The 10,622-nt window shown below is 35.6% G+C and overlaps 1 pseudogene; it reads right to left on the bottom strand.

Moving 5' to 3' along the window:
* Positions 1–1,888: 1,888 nt before the first annotated feature.
* Positions 1,889–10,622, bottom strand: part of LOC114074042 — a 121,964-nt pseudogene continuing 113,230 nt past the window's right edge.

Here is a 10,622-nt window from a genome sequence, read left to right as displayed (position 1 = left end):
ACTTTAATTCATTGCTTCCACCTAGGTTTGAACCCGGGTGGAGCAAGACTTCACTTCAAGAGCTCAATTTCGGCCCTCTCTCCCAAAATCGCCCCTCTACCTTATTAATTAAATAATTAATTATATATTTAGGGTAATTACGATACTATCCTTAGCCAGGGAAAATACCATTTTACCCCTAGACCCTTCAAACCTAAGATTTCCTCTTTTTTAGTCCGGTAAAGACTCCTTCGAGTAAATCTTCGTATTTGAGAGCCCTTCATGGTTGGACCCAACCATTCCAAGCTCAAATAACTCCCCATGTTAGTTGTCTTGGTTGTATCAAGGGTTCCTAGGTCTTGTTCTATGCGCATCAATCATTGTGAACCATGTTCTAATCATAAGCATTTTTGACAAATTAAGCATTTCCTGTCTTACTATTTTTAGGGTTGTTACATTAACCCCCCTTAGGAACATTCATCCCCGAATGACACTACTCTTTACTAACAATAAGTAAGTCATCTATACAATGTATGCATATATATGAAATTCAATACTCCCCATTAGTGAATATCTGATTCACATATTAACATGATGGTGCACATCCTTGAAACCTACTAGTAGCTTCACGTTAATAGACTAAGGAACTCTTTCCTAAACTAGTCTCATCAAAGTAGACAACATAATTAAACATGTAAGTCATACAAATCAGCAACCAACATGATGACTCAAACATATTAACCTCATTCTAGTGCATAAACACCATACATAGTCAAATACCTGAAGGACTAATTAAGGCTACTCAACCGAGGCTTCACCAGAGGTTCCTTCCCCTGCACCCCTAGACTTGAGTTCGAAGAGTCGTTGCCTCCTTGGAGCCTCTTCACTTGGACCATTAGGCTGATCTCTCTCCTTCCCTTGTTCTTGACTTATCCTATTCAGACTATCCGTCACCATGTGACCCGGTTTGCCACAACTGTAACAAGAGTTAGTGCCCATCATACACTCTCCTCTATGTAGTTCGCCACACTTCCTGCAATGTGGTCTCTCCTGAGGTGTATCTACTTTGTTGTTTCTCTTAACTCTTGATTCAAAATTCCTATCATAGAGAACCTTGGATGAACTTGACTCCCCTTGGTGGGAGAGTCCCTTCTTAAACCTGGTCTTATCCCTGATTTCAGTACTACTCTTCCTTGAAATTTTTTTTTCTCATCTTGCCTTGACCTGTTCCCTGCCCTTGTGTGCTTCCTCTTCCTGCTTTCCTCCACTTTCTGGACATGGACCATAAGCCTGGAAAGGTCCACTCTCTCATGCAACATAGCTGCCCTACACTCCTCCTCGAGATCCTCATCAATCTCTGTCAATTATCTACTCATCTCGTCTCTACTGTTAGACACAAGAGAAGTGGCATACTTGGATAATTTCACAAACTTCAGTGAATACTCCCTGACTGTCATCGATCCCTGTTTAAGGTTGATAAACTCCTCAACCTTGGTCTCTCTCATCTCCCCGGGAAAAATCTCTCTAGGAAGGCTCTCTTAAACAACTCCCACGTCACCGGAACTCCGCCCAAAGCTCGGCTATCCTGCCACATCTTGCACCAAGTCTGTACAACATCCTTGAGCTGATAGGAAGCCAGCTAAGACTTCTCAGTATCTATGGACCTCATGGCCACCAAAATCTTGTGTACTTCATCTATGAATTCCTGGGGATCCTCTGAAGTCTTGGACCCCGTCTAAATAGGAGGATTCATCCTTGTAAAGTCTCGTAGCCTGCCAGCCATGCTACATACCGGTGGGTTCTCCCTTTGAATATTATGCCGGTTGACCTGGGCAGTCATGGCCTGGTCCTGCATTGTGATGGCCTGTGCCATTTGGGCCACAGATGCCCACACCTCCGCATCAGTCAATCAAGCAGGGTTAACCGGCATAGCCACTCCTTTAGCTGGAGCCTGGGGTGGAATTTGATTGTCCCCAGCAACTGCTACTCCTCTTCTCTGACAAATAGCTCTCCTATTGTACATTCTATAAAAAAAACATGGATTGGTGTTAGACACGCTCATAACACCAAGAAAATCAGACATCAGGAAAGGCACGATAAGATCAGAACAAGGGAAATTTTCCAACGCATCATGCAGTCTCTAATTCAGGATAGTGGTGCACTTCACTACCATGACTTAGAAACTAATTAATGTGGTTGATGTGAACTTATTGTTCTTGGAATTTCACCTAGGGATCTGATACTAACTTTGTCACGATCGGAATCTAGACCCCAGACAAGACCGGCGTCGTTGACCTCTCAGAGGTCGCTGACAAGCCTACATACGTCAATCTTACTTCATCTAGGTTAATTTTAGAGATAAATTTGAACTTTTTGATTCCTTATTTCATGATAAACATTTTAAACTTAACATCATAGGCGTTTACAAATGAACCATCTAATATAGAGATCATCAAATGAAAGACATAGTTAAATAATTTCATGAAATGTATTTTTGTCAAACGACACCAATACAAAGTTTGAAATGAAAGGGAAAAGAAACACTAGTGGAACATGCTCCACTATCTAAAGCCTACATCTAAGCTAGATAATAACGGTACACATCCTCGAAAGCATGAGGGCCTACCAAGTCCGAATGAAAGTGCCACGTCCGTAAAGCTGCAACGTTAACCTGTAAACCCTAGCGTCCACTTGTGCCTGCATCTAAAAATATAGAGTTGTATCGGATAAGTACACACTTGTAATAAGTATGGGTATATGCAATCACACACCAAGGACATGCATGAGTAAGAATAGCTCTTTCCAAACAACATGATTATGGAATGGAAAGTCAGTGGACTTGCCAAATAGGGATTAGAAAAGTTAATGAGCTTTCCAAATTTGGATTAGGAAAGTCATGCCACGAGAGTAACATGAATCATCATACTCATCATATTGCACACAACACATAACATCTTATATATAGCACGTATCATATTGCATATATCACATAACATCTTTTCATATGATTCTTTAGAAAACACAATGTCTACTTTATTCATTCATACGTACTTCATTTCATTTCATTCATACACTAGTGTGAACACCAGCTATACCTAGTATGTAGTTTAAGATTTTCATCAGGTTTGTTGTGCAATGATAAAGCATGACCTAGTGTCATTACTTGAGACTAGCTCACCTCTTGATTATCCTATCATAACACATTTGGTATCATTCATTTCATTATGTGCATCATTTGAGGCTGCCTCATTCATTCATTCATTCATTGGGAACTTTAACTTTGACCGACATAGATCATGTGAGCATCATGAAATCAAGTGTCATGAAACCCCACACTGAAAAGAGGTAGAATCACCGGCCAAAGTGACCCAAAACATTCTAGCGTACATGGGAATTGAACCCCACTAGATCCCTATATTGGCAGTATAGGTTCGAAGACTAGGAGATATAAGGAGACCCATACCCGGCATGCTTCACAATCTCATCTCATGAGAGTTACGTGAACCTCTGCCCTTCCCAAAAGAAGGCATCACCTCTCATAGCTAGTCTATCGTTGCTCAATATAAAGTTCTATTACATTCAATTCATACGTCATGGAACCAAGCTTCTAGTATAAGGATAGCATAGCTCAATAGATGATTTCTCATCTCATCATTAGCATTAAGTGTGTTAATCTCAATACTTTCATTAGAGTGTTCATATAGACTGGTCTCTTCATTAACTTTACACACTCATAGGTGAGTTTGTTTTGGTAACATTTACTTAGACTCATTTGAGATTGCTCTCATCTTTTACATTAGCCTCATATCATGTTGTCACCACATTCATTAACATTAGCACATTTGTTCTTCATAATTACTCACCCCTTTTTACGTGAATGTTCAATTCATCATATGCCAATGTACTTGGCCATTTGTGTGTTTCACACTCTTACTTAACCCTTCTAGGTTTCATCATTTCATTACATAATATTTGTTTCATCATTTGCCAATGCACTTGGCGATTTAGTGAGTTTTACACCCTTACTTAACCCTTCTAGGGTTACATCATTTCATTACATACATCTTAGGTTCAGTTATTTTTTTAACCGTATGTTAGACTTATGGATCTATACATACAAGCCATGCGGCTTCATTCATAGTTTGTTTAAGTGATTCATATCTTCCTAAGATTATGTGTTACAAGACTTATGCATCTTGTATGTATGCCAAGATCTCAATTTCGATCTAAGTAGGCAACATTATTCTTTAACATTTAATTCACGTATGACTTATGTATCATACGGAATTTGGGCAAGGGAACCCGGTTTTCAAATCCCTTGAACAACACTTACATTTTTCTTTATTCATTTTTGTTTTATCCATATGGCTTGGGGACCCAAGTTCGATCCGCAATGCCTTCATTTTATTTTTCCCTTAATTTCTGTCTTCATTTTTCGCTTAATGGAACTAAGAGGATGTGGGATCAAACCACCACAACCTCATTTACTTTTTATTTTCATTGCCTTTAAATTTCTCTCCTTTGATTGAGGGGTTGTGTGTTCGAACCCCCACATCCCCTCTTTAATTTTTTTAATTTTTCTCCTTAAATCTGCCTAGGAGGTCGTGGTTCGATTCCCTCGCCTCACATCTCTTATGTTTCATTTCCTTTGACTCTCCTTCACTGCCTAGAGGTCGTGGGTTCGATTCCCACGCCTCACATTTCTTTTCTTTCATTTTCTTTACTCTACATCACTGCCTAGAGGTCGTGGGTTCGATTCCCACGCCTCACATTTTATTTTATGAGAGGTGGTGGGTTCGAATCCCATTCCTATGATTTCTTATTATTTCTTTTAAGTTACATTTTCCAGCCAATACCATGGTTCAAATCCCCTTCACCACATTTCTTTTTACTTCTTTATTTTCATGGTTTTTAACATGGTGAGGTCACGGGTTCAATCCTCCATGACCTCACTTGTTTTAATTCATTTTTTTAAAATTTTGAACCCTCTTTGCTGACCAAAATTCATCAATAGAAGCTGGAAATTTTCTTTTAATTTTTCAGCATGCTTTCATCAAGTTACACCTTAGTTATTAGGGGAATTTCGTAGTGCATTTAGAACGTTTTAGGTGCATCTTCATGTATTCGTTTAGCCAAGACATTATCCCTAAAATCAGCCACAATTCAACTCATATGAACATCACATTTACATCAACATGTCTACATGAATTATAAAGATCTATCATGCCATTTCAAGTCCTAAACCATGAACAATTGCCACGGCAACACACATACACACGTAGTTACTATATGGAAAGCCTTAAAAATAATAGATAGAATTTCAATGTATTGAAGAATGCAATATTAAATCGGTTTGTGTATAAAAATACAATATAACTCTGTGGGAATTTCTTTAACTGAAAACCATCACAATAAGTTATGTGATGATACATCATCTTTCCTACGCTTCCAGAACTATCCTATACCTTGTCGGGGTATAGAACCTCTCATCTAAGTGGATCCACTAGTCTATGCTATAAATAATTAAGGAATCATCTAAAAAGTATGAAACTTTGTACCCAAGTTGACTAAATGATTTATGGTGTCTTGATTATCTGAACTCATCCCCATATCGGGGCTCAGTACTACTCCCAAAAATATACTCACTTCATATGTTTAAAAACATCTCCCTTTCTGTGGTTTGAGGTTATTACTCAAAATTTTTATCTAAAATGAGATGTTACTCAAACTCCTCAAAAATCCTTTGGAAATCTTAATTTCCTCTCCTCTTCTAAATGTGAAAACATTTACTCTTTGAAATACTTAGTTCCCTTATATCATTTTAAAGAAAATGAACTCAACCATGCTCTTTGTGGAAAAAAATTCAAAATAGTATTATAATATGATAAATGATGACTCGGGAAGTCATAGTGCATAAACATTGATGGGATAACTAGATACCATACTGCTCATGTATTGATGGCATACTCGATTTGTCTTATTTATCATGTTTTAAGAACTCTTCTCTCAAAATAGAACTTTACTTTCTCAAAGCTCAGTTTAAGAACTCAAGGGTTGCTTTGAAAAGATTTTTAAAATTTATACCTCAAATCATAGGGTTCATGTGAAATTATGAACATGAACGACTCAAATCAGGAATCGTAATAGTAATAAAGAACCTCAATACTCAAAACTCAGGACTCAATGATAGTACTCATCTCTAGACTCCTTGACTCATAGTGTTCATGCGGAATTATGGGCATGAACAACTCAGGTCAAGGGCTTCAAAATTAACATGTAGCAGTATCATTATTAGAAATATAATCTTAAAGGTATTAGGAACTCAATAATCAAGAGTTAGAGTTTAAAGATACTACTCTTCTCAAAGGTGCTCAATTTGTGAAATTTATGCGGAATTTATGGGTATGAAAACGACTCGGCTTGAGGTTCTAAATAAATGTACGGAGAGTAGATATACAAAACGTAGTTCAAATCGATAGTTGTTCTCAAAAGATTCACAGTTGGACTCAAAGACTTTCTTGAACTCTACTATTAACTCGCGTGCACTTGAATTATGAATTTAAGAGTTATGATTCATGATATGAACGATCTCGGGATAATAATGTAGACACATGAATACATTCTCCTCGTTCTCATACTTACCTACTCTAGTCTTGAAATATGTTATTAGAAATTGTAGAAGACTCCTAAAAAGACTCAAAGGAGATTTCTCAAAAATATATGAAAGAATATTCAAGACTTAACTCTTAGCTCTACCTCAAATTTATTATAAATTCAAGGTTATGATTTGTGATAGGTAAGATATCATGATGATTAAAAGTACTTTAGATAGTTAATCACAAGAAATGATTAAATAACACTGTCTGGGAGCAAGTCCACGACATGGAGAGGAATTATAATATTTGTGTTGTTTATATTTAATTATCAAGATGCTTAGAACAAAACTTTAAAGAACTTGGTAAGACACAACAAACTTTAAGAACATTTTCAGAATTAGAAAATTAAAACTAGTAAATAAACTAGAATGATAAACAGATTAGAAAAAATGTACCAAATACTTTTCAAAAAGAAGAATTATTGTCAATCTATGTTTAAAGAATATTACTGATTCCAACAAACTTTGCAGAAACATGAAGTTACAAAAGTTTAATGAACCGGTGAAGAGTAGAAGAATAGAAGTTAATTCACAATCTAAAATCTGTAACACATACCAAAAACTAGAAAAACATAAAGATGATTAAACCCACTAAATGAATAATGTCCCCTTAAGAAAAGTATTCCCCTCTAGTATCTGAAGTTTGATTTGGAAGATGTCATCCTAGTATAAAATGATCTCAATCACCAGTGTATTGATACCTAAAATGCTGGTTCAGCAAGCCACTCAACGGCAATAAAGTATACTTAGAACACTAGATTTAGTAGTAGTAGAAGAAGTCTAGAAAAATTCTCTCTTTAGAATGAGAGGAAATCCCTCAATTTACAGAAAACAAAATGTAGCTCAAAAAGGTTCTTATTGTGCTTTACCGAAAAGTTCACAAACCTTTGGATCGGTCACAGTCTTTTGGAAAGGTCATCACCTTCATAAAAATCACAACTTTTCATAAAAATCACAACTTTTCATAAAATCTAAAAATTTTCATGGAAGTCATAATTTTTCATAAAAGTCGCAACCTTTCATAATCCGCAACTCTTCATTTTTCATTCACACCTTTTAAAACCCAACAATCCCCTGCATGAATAGGGAATGACTCCAAGACAAAGAAACGGACAAGTATGTATACTTAACAAACAAAAATTAAATGCATCTTGATAATTAGGTTTCCCCTTGGACTTCTGTAGTGAACATATGTCAGATATACACGGTCAATCGGTAGATTCGATATATTTTAACCGTCAAGATTTGGTGTATACATGGACAACCATATGTCACACAATTAACCGTTTACCGTTTAGGGTTATCTATGAAGAAGCTTACACTTCACACTCGAATAGGTGATTTCTAACTGTGTCATCGCGTTGATACACTATTTGGTCAACTCTGCCAAACTTAGAAAATCAATAATACTATTAAGCTTTATTAACTCATTAATAAGCCTCAATGTTGTATCCTTGTTTTTTAGCATTGTCTTCATCATGAGAATGGATTGAGTTTTTTGACAATGTCGAACCGTCACTCATAACTTTGTGTTTCTCCTTGATTCTATCTCTTGGGATCTCTAGTCTTCTAGATAGAGTTACCACCATGACGACTTTTCTAAGCCGTAAACTCATTCTCTTAGATGATCTTTAAACTTTCTCTCTAGTTGGCCTTAATGTAAGTAGATTTGACACATTATGTTTTGACTTTACATAGTCAATTCTGATAATTCCACTAGAGAGTAGTTTTCTAACAGTATCATGTCTATGTCCTTTATGAATAGACGTTTCGATATACATCATGCTTCATGCCCTACCTATTGCATCTTGACTATCAAAGTGTATGCATACTAATGTCAATGGATTGGGCAAAAAAAGAATATCTATCAAGAAATTTCGGAGTTATAGAACTACCCATGAACAAAATTTCATCAGGTCCAATAAAGGAAATATAATTCAAATGCTTCTTTAAAAAACATGACAAATGATTATTCACCAATATTCATGTCTATACAAATAGTTATATTTAATAGACATATCTTTTCACGACGAATCACATCACTTCCAGTGACACTTTTTCATAAGAGAACACAATCATTTTGAACAAGAATACAAATAATTTGGTAGTTTCATACTAGTCATACCATATACTAGTAAATGATAAACTCAACGACCAAAATATAAAACATACTCTCAGAATTTTGTGGGTAACATAATACAAAAGAATCTTTGAATTTCATATCCTTTTCTCCAAAGTTAAATTAGACACGAAGTCTAATTTTATTTTTATCATAAGCAAAGAACCCAACATTTTAAATGTGATCTCAAAATATTTTTCAAGCATTTGAAAATAGTTTTTCCACATATTTTCCCAGATTATCAAAATGTCATTGACAGTATAAAACCTCTTTTAAAAAAATTATTCTGAGAAAGAATTATAGAGTTTCAATTCTCTTTGGTAATCATTACGTAGTGTCAAAATTCATTCCGCAAACTCACCAACTCTAAGTCACTGGTTTTTTCCTCTATCACAATTAGACATATCAGTTAGTATTTAAAATATGTTTCTACATAAAACTGAAATTTATAGAAGTCAAATTTATTCAGTGTAAAAAACTACAAAAGTTTTTGATCCACAACAATCGGACATTATCAAATTCACTAGGAGTACAAAACTACAAAAGTTTTTAGTCTCGAAACGGAATTAAACATATTCTTTATCACATAGAATGGTTTTTATTTTCAAATAGGCTTCCAACTATAACATTTTGGCATACTATTTTATCAAACAAAATTGTGTATCTCTCATTTATCAAACTAAAGAATTTTAAAGGCAACACTATTTGTCAAGAAAAATTCATTCCACAACATATGGTTTGTAAATCTTTTTCCAAAAATACACATGATAAAAACTCAAAGTTGTTAACTCTTAAAAAACTATTTTCCTCCTTAAATAAATAATATGAAGGTTACCTTGTGTAATCTTTAACCGTAATACGATAAATTTTTACTCGTACATTCTCATTTCGACCATGCTAAACAAAGCAACAAATTATGGAGAAGTAATGCATTTATCTTCTAATTTTATTATCAGATTCTGAGAATTAGTAGAATACAAAAAATACTAAGAGTATAATATTTTCCTTAAGATTGTTGTTTATCTTGTATTCCTAAGATACATAGAACAAAACTTTGAAGAACTTGGTAAGACACAACAAAGTTTAAGAACATTTTCAGAACTAGAAAATTAAAACTAGTAAAGAAACTAGAACAAGAAACAGATTAGAAAAAATATGTTGTATTTTTCAAAAACAAGAATTGTTGTCAATCTATGTGTAACGACCTGTTTAGTCGATTCGAGCAGTAAGATTATTTTGATAAAAAATGACGGGGTCGACGGACCACGCGACGGACCGTCATGGTCACGACGGCCCGTGATGGATTCCGTCGTCCCATACTTGTAAATTTTCTCCTGCTACTCTTCTCATTATCCTCGACGACAAGTAGGACGAACCGTCATAGGCACGACGGACCGTCGAGGGGCCTCGTTCTAAAACACTTAAACTCTGAAAATCTGGGTACTGAGATCGACTCTCTAAACTTTGCGACGGAACTGCAGGACGGACCGTCGTAGGTACGACGGACCGTCACAAACCCTTTACAGAATTTGACTCTCTGAACTTTGTGACGGACCTGCTGGACGGACCGTCATAGACACGACGGACCGTCACAGGTTGCGTAATCTAACTGGGTCGGATTTCTGTTAAAAGTTTTAAAGGGGTGTTTTGGACTATTCATGACAAAACTTATGAATTTAGTGGGGTATGTTTAATAATTATTTACTTGGAGGGTTAAAGGAGATAACCTTGGAATAACTAATGGGTTACTTTTATCATAATGAATTATATGATAATTAGGGTAAAAGAAAAGAATCTAGAGAAGAAAAAGAAAAAATGACAGAGAGGGAAAACGAGCGAGAGAGGAAGAACGAAGAGGAAAGCAAAAAG

This window comes from Solanum pennellii, chromosome 9, assembly GCF_001406875.1.
Source record: "Solanum pennellii chromosome 9, SPENNV200".
Classification (NCBI taxonomy): Eukaryota; Viridiplantae; Streptophyta; class Magnoliopsida; order Solanales; family Solanaceae; genus Solanum; species Solanum pennellii.
The sequence above is the reverse complement of the archived record's forward strand: the minus strand, read 5'-3'. Positions and strand labels throughout refer to the sequence as shown.